This window comes from Leiobunum rupestre, chromosome 5 (assembly GCF_980474605.1).
Source record: "Leiobunum rupestre chromosome 5, qqLeiRupe1.1.hap1, whole genome shotgun sequence".
Lineage (NCBI taxonomy): Eukaryota > Metazoa > Arthropoda > Arachnida > Opiliones > Sclerosomatidae > Leiobunum > Leiobunum rupestre.
In genome coordinates, this window is record NC_143388.1 from 66688738 (window position 1) to 66700897 (window position 12160).

The window sequence follows — 12160 nt, forward strand, 5'->3', positions numbered from 1 at the left end:
CACCAATCAACCTATGAACCATTTTAATTTTAATTATTTACCACCCCCCCCGCTCAACCCATGTCGTTTTCCTCTCACGCTTCACTCTCCACTGCTGTGTTAACAAATGCAGGTGTTCTGTCTGGCTACAAACTAGATTAACTCTCACATTTGATTTCGGGTCTTAAAATTTTCTTCATCGCCATAACGGAAACCTGGTGGAATCACGATATGAATGACTCTGAATTTAGTCTGCCAGGCTACAACTTGTTCCGTCACGATCGAAGACGTGATCCTAATGGTAGTGAATCTCATCCCCATGGCGGCTCTGCTTTTTATGTACTTGAAACTTATTGTGTTCGACCATTTGATCTAACTCTCCTAAACATTAATTATCTAGAGATTTCTGATCTATATGGTATTGAATTGGTTACTGTTATAGTTTTGCCCTAGAAAAATACCTATAGCAGTATAAATATATAATATTTATAATAATATACTCCTTTGAAGCGTCTACTGACATCGGCAATTCGCCAAAACGATTAACTCCATAAATATATTGAATACCGCAGCCCTGGTGGCGGGAGCAAAACGGCTACATGAAATGTTTTGACTATACTAAATTCACGTATTTTGGTAAAATTTTTATTTATTAAAACTCACAGTTCAGTAAATACATTTAACTCGAAAACATTTGGAAATAATGGTAGTCTGGCATCATCTATTATACTTTAGTAGAGTTAAAACATTTCGTGTTACCATTTTGTTATCGCCACCAGTTTTGCGGTATCCAATATATTTATAGAGGTACTGAGGTAGGGTGGGGTGCATTTGGCTGACCATATGGTTGATTACTCATTTGGCCTACTACTCTTTTAGGCGAAATTCTGGTCGGCCAAATGAGCAGCCCATTTGACCGACTGATCATTTATGGGTCAGGGTGTGCAATAACTGGTGGCTTTACCGGGGAGTCGGGGTCCGGCTCTTGTAACCCATAAGGGCGGTGGTGCACTGGGATATGTTAGCGCTGATCAAATGGTCCTATCTCCACCTCCGACTTCGGTCAGGTAGGGGCTCGATACTGGGCTTCGGCTCAGGCTAACGGAGAGGGTCCAGGCAACCTGGCCACCTCGGCAGATTGGGTAGCCTGCTGTGGGGCGGCGGGCCTCCGTATGAGGGCACGGCGGTCCTGTTTCCCGGCCTTTTGGAGTCCCACCGGGATCCCCGGTGCTAGCTGTGCCGGGTTACTTGGACTGCTGTGTGCCCGTCGTTCCCCTTTAGGAGCTCTCTCCAAAGGGCTTGGCTCTCTACCTCCATAGGTGGGGTGCCGGCGGGCGTTGCTATAGCATCCGCTCTCTATCCCACAGCTGTGCGCGAAGTGGGGGCTGGTCGAACCATTGCTGCGCCTTTTGTCGGGGGATGAGTGGCTTGCGTGACCATCAGTAGTGGGGTTCTGCTACCCATGCTGGCTTTGTCACCTGTCCGGGCTTGGACGCTGGCGTAGGGCACCGGCATATAAATTTCTGACCACATGCTCATTTGAACGACTGCTCTTTTGAAAGACTGCTCTTATTGCCTGTCCTTCTCTATGTCTTTAGTGTTAGGTTGACCTATAGAACGGGCAATGTATTCTAAGTATTGGCCCCTGACGGCGCCGCGAACTCACTTCGCTTGAGCGCTGGGGGCCCGGCCCGCCGGCCCGCCACCCCCTCAACCCCGTTCTTTATAACAAAGCTAGGCCTTCTAAAACGCGAATTAGAGGACAGTACCTAGCCAAACGCATGAGTATTGGCCAAAAAAGTATTGGGCCAAACGAGCAGTCGGCCAAATGAGCAGTCGGCCAAATGTGTAATCGGTCAAATGCACTGCCCATTTGTCCGATTTCTCAGTCGGACAAATGTGCAGTCGGCCAAATGGGCAGTCGGCGTAACGTGTATTTTGTGGTCGGCCAAACGAAACTCTCCCATGAGGTAGTCGTTTTGGCGAATTGCCGATGTCAGCAGTAGACGCTTCGCCTTATTTCAGTGGCCGATTTACCATAAAATTTAATTTAAAAAATATAAAAATTTATCCTACAAAATGTATCTCATACACTTTAAAAATTAAGTTACGTAGTAAAATATAAATAAAATATAAATGCATCTGTATTAGTATTATCCAAGATTCCAAAAAAGAAAATTGTTTTCCTGAGTCCGCCGTCTACTAACTAATGAGGGGGGGGACAAAAATTCTTTAATTGCTTAGGGCAGATATTGGGGTTAATCCGGCCCAGACTGGTCCCTTGTTTTGTCTACCAATTCACTGCCTGACTCCTGGGACGCCTTTTTATCAATCCTGTACCCTGGCATCTCACTTTATATCCCCCTTACCACGCCGGACCAAACTCTCCTCCCACTCTACTAAGTGCCGCGCTGCCAAATCTCTCGCCTGGCACCGTTTTACCCAGTCCAAAAAGCGTCATTTCAACCCAATTATTATAAATAAACATCATGAAGCTTACCGCAAGGTTCGGAATGGCAACTCTAACCATATGCGGAATTTAACACGCAAACGCGAGGCTGAGCTTAATACTCTTATTTCCTCCAACTCGAAGTCCTTCTATTCCCATATAAACAAATTTCGTAAAACTCGTTATAAGTTGTTTGAGATACTAAAACCTGATGGTTCTTTCACCTCTACCCCTAAAGAAGCAGCTTATATTTTTAATCATTATTTTTCCACTGAAGTTACTCCTCAAGTATATATCCCCCCCCCCCCCCAGTTTTACCGCCTGCTACCACACTCACTAAATTTAATTGCGAACCCGCCGACATAGCCAATCTATTACATAAACTCATAACTAACAAGCCTCCTGGTTCGGATGGTATTCATCCAGTTTTTTAAAGTAATTGTGCACAATTTCTCATTTTCCCCATATATTTTTTGATTTCCTCCTAATTGTTTTTTGCCCCAATCCTGGAAAGTAGGATATCACCCCAATTCATAAAAAAGGCTCCCGTGCTCGGGTGGAAAATTTTCGACCCATTACTGTCCCTAATCAAGTTCCCAAGCTATCCGAGTATCTCGTTTCTGATCAACTGAGAGCTTTTCTCCACTCTACCCACTTCTTCACTACAGATCAACACGGTTTTCTTCCAAAGCGATCATGTCTTTCGAATCTCATATCTGCCACAAACCACTGGTCTAAATGGCTGGATCAAGGCTTTAGCATTGACGTAATTTTTCTCGAATTTGCTAAATCTTTTGACTCCTTACCCCATGACGCTATTATCGATGCCCTTCGGGATGCGGATCTGTGTTTACCCCATGATTTCTTTTACAATAACTTGGCACTAAACCTCAATGATTTCTTTACCATTAACTCCTCGCGCACCCGCGGCCATTCTCTCAAAGTTCACAAACCCCGTGTTCTCTCTTCCACCCGTCAGAATAATTTTACTTCTAATGTTATAGATGATTGGAACTCTTTGCCTCGGGATATTATTTCTATCTCGAGTCGTTCCACTTTCAGACGTCATACCACGACATTTCTGCGCTCCCAAACGCATGATCCCTAACAGTACCTATTCCATTTAGTCTCATACCCTTCGTTTATTATTGTATTCCATTTGTTCTTTATTGTCTGTTATTTGTTATTACTATTGTATAGTCTATATCTCTCATTTTTACGAAGCTCTTAAAGAAGCCCACCTCTGGAAGCTTGTTGAGCATTTTTCTTTGAAATAAATAAATACACTGTTAACGATTAATGTTGAGCTTGAAAAATGTGTATTTACTTTGTGGTGCACAAATGCAATGTTCTTTAGGAATTTCCCCTCCTTTGATAACACATGATCTTTTTTCTTTTACCTTACAGGTAGACCATTGTGTAAGAAAATTTTTGCAATTTATTAATGATAGTAGTGAACATGTTGAATCTGCAAACGATCATTTTTAAATAAAAATATTTTCAGTTTATTATATTTCTTATTAGAAAACGGGTTAGCTTAAGATATTAAAATCTGGAAACTACATGTATTATGATTTTGTTTTGCTAAAGTTTCTATTTTAGACAATCAAAAAATGAGCCAAAATTCTAATTGGGGCTCCAATGACAGGCAACGGACTTGGCTCTAAACGCCATGGCTGGAGGCGCTCCTTAAAGTGGCGCAGTCTCCGTAAATAGGGACTTAGGAGAGATATACAGGTTTTGACGATGGCGGCTTAATTCAGTGATTAGCGCAATCCACTCACTTTAGGAAAGGTCGGAGCATTTAAAGAAAGCAGGAGCCAAACTTCCAAATACTTGAGGGAAGAAGAATAAAGCTTCCTCTATATTCAGCATTTAAAGAGTAAGATAATCGATAATTAAATTTTTGTTCCATTAAATGAGCAAATTAGCTTAAGGTCTGAATGTGAGCCTACCTTAGAGATGAGCGCTTCACCTAGCAAATATTGAGAAAAATAAAAGCTTTAATCTATTTTTTACTTTTGGGCTTGCCCAGAACTGAGGGAAGCGAGTAATAATTCTACTTAAGAGCTTCGAATAGAAACCTTTTCGCTTATTTTTTGAAAATGTTTTGTATTTTTAAAAAATTCAAATACTGACTTTTCCGTTTCTTCTAACCGACGGTCACGACTTAGTTAAGTACTTAATTATTAACTTTAGATTAATAAGTTATATGTATTCGCCTTAAATTAACAGTCACGCTAGCAACACGGGTTTTCATAGCCAAGAGTTTGTCGAATTATAAGTCATAAAATTCGATTTTTGTTTAAATTCAAAATTTTCCAAATGAAAACTAGTTCCATCAAGTTGGATCAAATCACGGGAAAAGAACATGTCCTAGAGAGTTGCGGTGGTTTTTTTTTACCCATAACACTTTTTTGAGGTGGTAAAAGCAAAATTGTAATTTTTAGGTAAATGATAATATTATTTATAATATTAATATTATTTATCAAATGGTTCGATTAAGCTAAAATTATTCTTGCAAGGAAGCGATTTCAATAAACGGATTAAAATATCGTTTTCCACTGGACCGATCTTGGTGCTCTAAGAGCGCTCGCTTTTTAATTTTCTTTTCCATTGGGACATCGAATGTGGCTCTCGCTGAGGTCAACGTCTTGCGCTGGTGGAAGCACTCTCGTGGTAAGCGCTCCGAGATCAACAACTGAGCAACAGATTCCGAGAAGTGACGTATTTCATTATCGTACCGATATCAGTCCAGTGGAAAACGCCAAAAGTATTTCTTTAAATTATTGCTGCGAATGTTTAAATGAAAAGCATATAAAAAATATACAAAATTCCGTCATTTTATCATGAAAATAAAACTATTTATCCAAAATTGTGTTGTTATTTCTCGAATGAAAAAAACCCGTCTACATTGTTGTCTTAGCAAAGCTCCTAGAAATTTTTTTTCAAAAATTACACACAATCCAACTTAATCCCGACTCGAGCCATTTGTACACCGAGATGACTAATTTTTAAACAAGATATATATTTTATTTAATTTTGCGTTTAAGCTACTAAAAGCCTGAATAATTTCAGCGAAATCAACATAAATTTCATCTAAATAGTTTAAGGATGGAAAACGCGATTTTCGATAAATTTAATTATAAAAGCCCACAAAAAATGGGGCATATTGTTGTTGATATGTTGTATTAAATTAACATTTTTTCACGTCATGTTGAAAAAATAATCTTTTAACAAACAGTCCTTCAATTATATTTAAGTTTACAAATATCCGCTTATTTCCTTATCATGTTTATGAGCAGGTCGCTTATATATTTAGACTTACCTTTACATTTTCCAAAATTACCCTTCCATTTTCTGTTTTCGCAAATGATTCCTCCTGGCCCTTCCAAATAGAAATTATCTTTGCAAGAGGCGACACAACCCTGGCCGTAGCATTCAATAATTCCTTTATTTATTTTAGGTAATTTACAGTTGATACTTGCATTTTTCACTACATTGAAAAGAACCAAATTGCAAAATATTTAAACAAAAATATCGCTTTTATTTAGGAGGACGCGTTTTCTTAGATAATGTGGACTCATTTTCGTAAAGGTGAATTCTGACTTAGTTACTTTTTCTGGGCAAAGGTCCTGACTAGTTAATTACTTTCATCTTATTATATTCTGTTTAATAACTAATGTGGGATTCGCAATAAAGCAGGTATCAGACAGCAACATGGGTGGTGTAAACCCAATTGTTTGTCTATTTTATATTATATTTTCAAATTTTTAATCTTTGGCAAGGTTTCCCTATTTCTACATTTCTTTCCTTTGGAAGTGAAACCTGATATGGGGGAACTTATATAGGTCAGTGATTTGGCATGGAATTACCCTATAGGTATTTTCATTTTCGAACAATGTACTCAGCGAAGAGGCCGGTGTAATGATTTAGGACGCTGTCTATGAAGCTACCGGGCGTGATTACGAATCTCGCTTCCGCATATATCCATTATTAAATTTTTTCATATTTATGTTACTTTCAGTTTGAACATTTTATCAGCTTTTTACATCAAATAATTTATATTACTTGTATTCCTCGAATTCATTATCTTGTCATTTTAATTCATTTTGGGCTCCCAACGCCATCTCGTTACAAAAACATTACTAAGAACTTTGGAATTGCTGTGTTTTTCACTTATTATTATTTATAATAGTATTTAATTTCAGTTGTATTTCCAAAAATATTGTTATAAATATTAAATTACACTCTTTAAACTTAAATAACTACTAAAATAAACAATATGAGCAAAAAAAGCACCTACACACGGGTACACGATTCATATTACAAAAATTTATTTTTGTTTCCTTGTTTTTAACTCGAGTACGATGACCCTTTATTTAGAGGTTTGACGGGATTCAACGCGATCGACGCGAGCGCGGTATTCGAAGGTACCAAAGATTACGTCCTACGGATATTTTACCGCGGTATAAACGATAATGTCTTTTTCTGAAATTGTTGGTGAAAGATCCTCAACCGTCAAGGTCTACGTCACAAACTTATAGTAATTCTGTTGTACGGTTGAAATCAGAGTAGTCTCGGTTGTGAATTGGACCTCTTTGACATATCGCAACTATTCATGTTTTTAACTGACAGTTCGTAAGCATGAGATGGATTAGATATATAAAGTTGGAGATATTTTAATACGGTAACGAATGTTTTAAGCCCAACGAAATAACAAGGCCTTTTTCAAATCTTTTTAAAATTTCATAACTTTATCATCTTTTTAAATACCACGTGTTGAGCTTCTAGCGTTTCAAGTGCGTTCTTTTTTTAAACTAAACGCATATACAATGACTTCGCTAATATTAAAATATTAAAATAGAAATGCCTACAGTTGATAGTTTTATAGTTACAAGGGCAAATTTAAGAAATTAAAGAAAGCGTAGCAAATAACCAGAGATACGAAAGTCGAACAGAACTGACGCATCTGGCCAGTTATACGTCTATCACCCGACAAAGTTATAACCCAAGCTACTCGTACTAGAAGACGACTAAATTAGCCTCGACCAAGCTGACAATGGAGTTTTCAGGGATTATAATGAGTTCATTGATATAAAATTAATAGATTTGGAAAATGTCCCAAAATTCCACTTAACAATTATACATTTAATAAATTCAGGTTAATTTCAGAAAATGCAATGAAATGCTTAAACAACTTGAAAAAAATAAAGCAATTATAAAAATACAAGTAAATTTGCTTTTTATCATTTAATATGGGTAAAAATGGTCAAAACTGGGTAAATGCATGTACATTTCGTTTGATGTAAGTAAAATACGTAAATAAGGTACATGCATGTAATTTGGCTAAGTAAAATTAGTATATGCCAGTAAAATAAGTTAAATCAAAGCAAAAGTGGTTAAAATAGTTTAAATTATAGTGAAAAGTGGTTAAAACTAGGTTATAGCAAGTTAAAAGTGGCTTAATTCGGGTAAATTCAAGTAAAGTGGCTAAATTTAGGTTTGTGTAACTAAATTGGCTAAATTTGGGTTAATTATAATAAATTGGCCATATTTCGGTTAATTCTAGTAAATTAGTTAAATTTGGGTAAATTCTAGTATATTGGCTAAATTTGGGTTAGTTTAGTAAACTGGCTAAATTTGGGTTAATTTTAGTAAATTGGCTAAATTTTGGTTAATAATAGTAAATTGAAGTGAAGAGAAGCACATAGTGAAAAACTAAATGAAAAGAGACTTAAAACGGTTTTAAAATTCATAATTTATTTATATAAAAAATCCTACGTTTCGGAGGAACTGTTCCTCCTTCTTCAGGGATTTTTACAAGTCTGACAGTATAATGGTAAAACTTTGGTACGAAAAAACATTTATGCGCTTTATACCTATAGAGGCTACTAATCTATAGCCGCGAGCGTTTTTATTCCGAAGGCGAGTCGACCGTCGAAGGGTATAGGAGCAACGGGCTCGATAGCTTCGTTCGCGCGCGAGGCTACTATTGTCGGAATGGGGGATTTTGCGAGAGGAGGAAGTGGTTTGTTGTGGCAGACTTGTAGAAATCAATGAAGAAGGAGGAACAGTTCCTCCGAAACGTAGGATTTTTTAAATAAATAAATTGTGAATTTTAAAACCGTTTCTCTTTTCATCTAGTAAATTGGCTAAATTTGGGTTAATTCTAGTAAATTGGCTAAATTCGGGTTAATACTAGTAAATTGGCTACATTCGGGTTAATTCTAGTAAATTGGATAAATTCGGGTAAATTCCAGTAAAGTGGCCAATTTTTGGTTAAAGTCAGTAATGCAGGTGAATGCAAGTAAAGTTAGGGGAATGTAATTTAGTTTGAATAAATGCAAATGAATTTGGGTAACTATGTGCAAGCACATTTCGTTGATAAGAAAACATTAGAACATGGAAATATATTGGGAAAATCTAAAAATTCATTTGAATAAGACCAATAGCAATATAGCATACATTTAAGATACATTGGGCAAATGTGTATTTTGATTATTTCAAATAATTTTCCAAAATAAAAATATCTGATTTTAATTACAAATTTATAATAACCGTTAATATTTTTATAACATTCTTTTTACAAATTAATTCATAGTTTAATAAAACATTTGAGTGATCTCATGAATATTTACAAATTTTAACACAGCTTTTTTAATATTTCATTAACTGTAGAATATTTCAAGAATTTCTTTTAAAAGAAAATAATTTTTAAAATAATTTAATTACAAAACAGGTTAAGTTGAATGAAAATAATCATACTAAAACTTTGTATACAAATAGGTTTATAATAAAATATTTTGATAATATATTGCAATGTTAAAGCCAAAATTATTAAAATTAAATCATAAGAAATATTTAAAAAATATATTTCTGTTAATTATGGGAAATGCATGTGGTCATTTCTATAAGAACAAAACAATTAAAAATGTCTCTGCAATGAGCGCGTTTAACAAAACGATTAATGATACAGTTATCTCGACTGCACTCGTTTGAGTCTGTGAACGTTAAACACCATGACGTTGATGATAGTGTTGCCAAATCGAGGAAACCCCTTTGATCACAATAAATCTGAGTTTTCTTCTTTTTGGTGGTAGTTTACTTTTTCTGTGATATAATGCACGCGTTAGCGGTGAAAAAAATACCAAAAGTAAACCATTAATCACCCACTTAGAATATTATCCGCTGGGAATTATGTAGAGTTTTAAATAATTAAAGATGGGTTATTCATCTGTTAAGCAAGTTCAAGTGCAAGGGCCCTTGATTCAATAGGTTATTTCCTAAAATATATCGAGATAATGAGCGCTAAAACATTTTCTATTCTAGGAAGTGCCCGCTTACATTCCCTCTTGGAGAACCATTAAACACTTCGCGTGCTTTGGGGCAAAGAATGTGTTTTTCTAACAAAGCTCTTCCCAAGCTATTACGGTCGCTGTCTGTCGTGTCCACCATTGTGCGCGTATTCTTGTTGCATTACCCGTAGGTGCAAATTAGACATCCGCGAAGTGGGCTGTATAACGGGTGGTTATTCTTATTCCATAGCCTTTCTTATTTTCCTATTACAAGAAGATAACATTTTATGATCCGAATTCTTAAGTTGATTGTGTTATACTTTTATCATTTAGTTTCGGGTCTTAAATGAGCACATTTAGGTTGAAAGAGTTCTTAAAAATTCACAATAAGGTTTAACATCTAAGATAAACAAAGACGATACAAGTTAGGTATAATATCTGAACATTGCAATTTCAAATTGCCGCTATTGAGAACTGAAGGTTAAGAGTTAAAAATCAAAACATACATATGAAATATGTCAAGATACAGAACATGAAGGTTGTATCAGGTAATTAAAGGAACTTATATTGAGAAAATCATCTAGAATACTTACAAATTTCACGACACCCACACATGTATTTAGAGTCAAATACTTCACAGGTTTTCGCTTGTTTATTATTACATTTTCTGAAAAGGGGGCATCGATCCATATCCTCTCTAAAGCAATCAACTGTTTCAAATAAATAATTTTTTCAGGTTATTATCTCGTTTTTAGGAGGGAATCCGTTAGACAAGCGAAAATGTGAAAAATGGGAGTAAAAAAAATGTTTTAACCACGAATATCAAATTGTATCACGTGCAAACTTATAGTTATAAACGTTTTATAAATTATTTCTACTAACCATGCACGCATTTGGGCATGTCTTCAGACCAATCTCCTCCTTCTTTACAAAACATATTGGCTGCTCCTTGTAGTTCAAAATGGGCGTTGCAAGTGAAATTGCACTGTTTGATGAAACCCAATGTTTTATATCGTTTACACTCCACTTTTCCGTTATCCAATTCAGGAGGCTCGCACAAATCTTAAGCGAGAAAAATACTGCGTGATTAGAGATTGTCCTTTTGCGACGGTAGACTACTAATATGGCTTTCCACCTCACACAGTCACGTCACGGCAACGCGATAAGCGCTTAATCTGATGGGTCTGCGCGTAATGTTAGCAAATCATCTAGTAAGAAGAGAAAAATCCAGCAGCTTATGAGCTTCTCGTGTTTGCTGCTGCTTGGGTCTGTAAAATAACTTCATTCTCACTTCATCCAGGCTGTAGTACACAGCTATACACTATTTTAGTTGAATAAAAATCTCTCTTGGTTATGTGCTATTGGAGTTGTTTTTAGTACTCTAAATGAGTCTCCCTTTATCACATGACATTTTTAAGTTTCACCAATGAAGAAGGGATCCAATTTATAACAAGCCTTTAACCGTGAGGTTACCAACTTATATTTTTTCCGTATAAGTAATTTTTGAGTAGGTCTATGGTAACAGTGATAACAAGTAAGCCCAGGCGTTATTTTTATCGCAAGTGCATTGCCAATCCAACAGAGATCCGAAGAGGCCAAAAAGGGTTACATGAGACGAAACAATGGTTTTTTGGTCGTAAGCTTAAAAGCGTAAGTTTTCTAATACGACTAATACCACAACGACGCAGGTTATGGATCGATAGCGTTACGATTACGACGATAATAGGTCAATTCCAGTTATTGCAGAACGATTAAGACACAATTACTGTGATAACGATAACGTAAATTTTACCATGACGACGAGTTGATTTCAGCATTTAACGACCAATTATAACCGAAGAACGACTACCAACGATTAAAATGGAATATCACAAAAAAGATTCCTCATTTACAAAATGATGAAAAAGTGATTATGTGATCATAACTAATAACCCTAAACAATAATGACAGCATTGTCGTTATCGTCATTAATTAAATGACTAATTACGGACAATGTTTAGGCCTTCACCCAGAACTTTCGTATACTAAATAGAATCGGAATTCAGTTTTGCTATTTCTATCTGAAGATACATTTTTACTGCAATACGTGTTTTAAGTATATTTAACCTTAAATGTCCCAAATTAAACAAAACATCTTAATATCAATGCATACTAGAAGCAAATGAGTTATTTCATGCTACTTTTAAAATAACGCCATTTGATTACGATTAATGTTGAGCTTGAAAAATGTTTATTTACTTCGTGGTGCACAAAAGCAATGGTCTCTAGGAATTTCCCCTCCTTTGATAACACACGATCTTTTTTCGTTTACCTTACAGGTAGACCATTGTGAAAGAAAATTTTTGCAATTTATTAATGACAGTAATGAACATTTCGAATCTGCAAACGATAATTTTCAATTAAAAATATTTTCAATTTATTATACAAGGTGTTT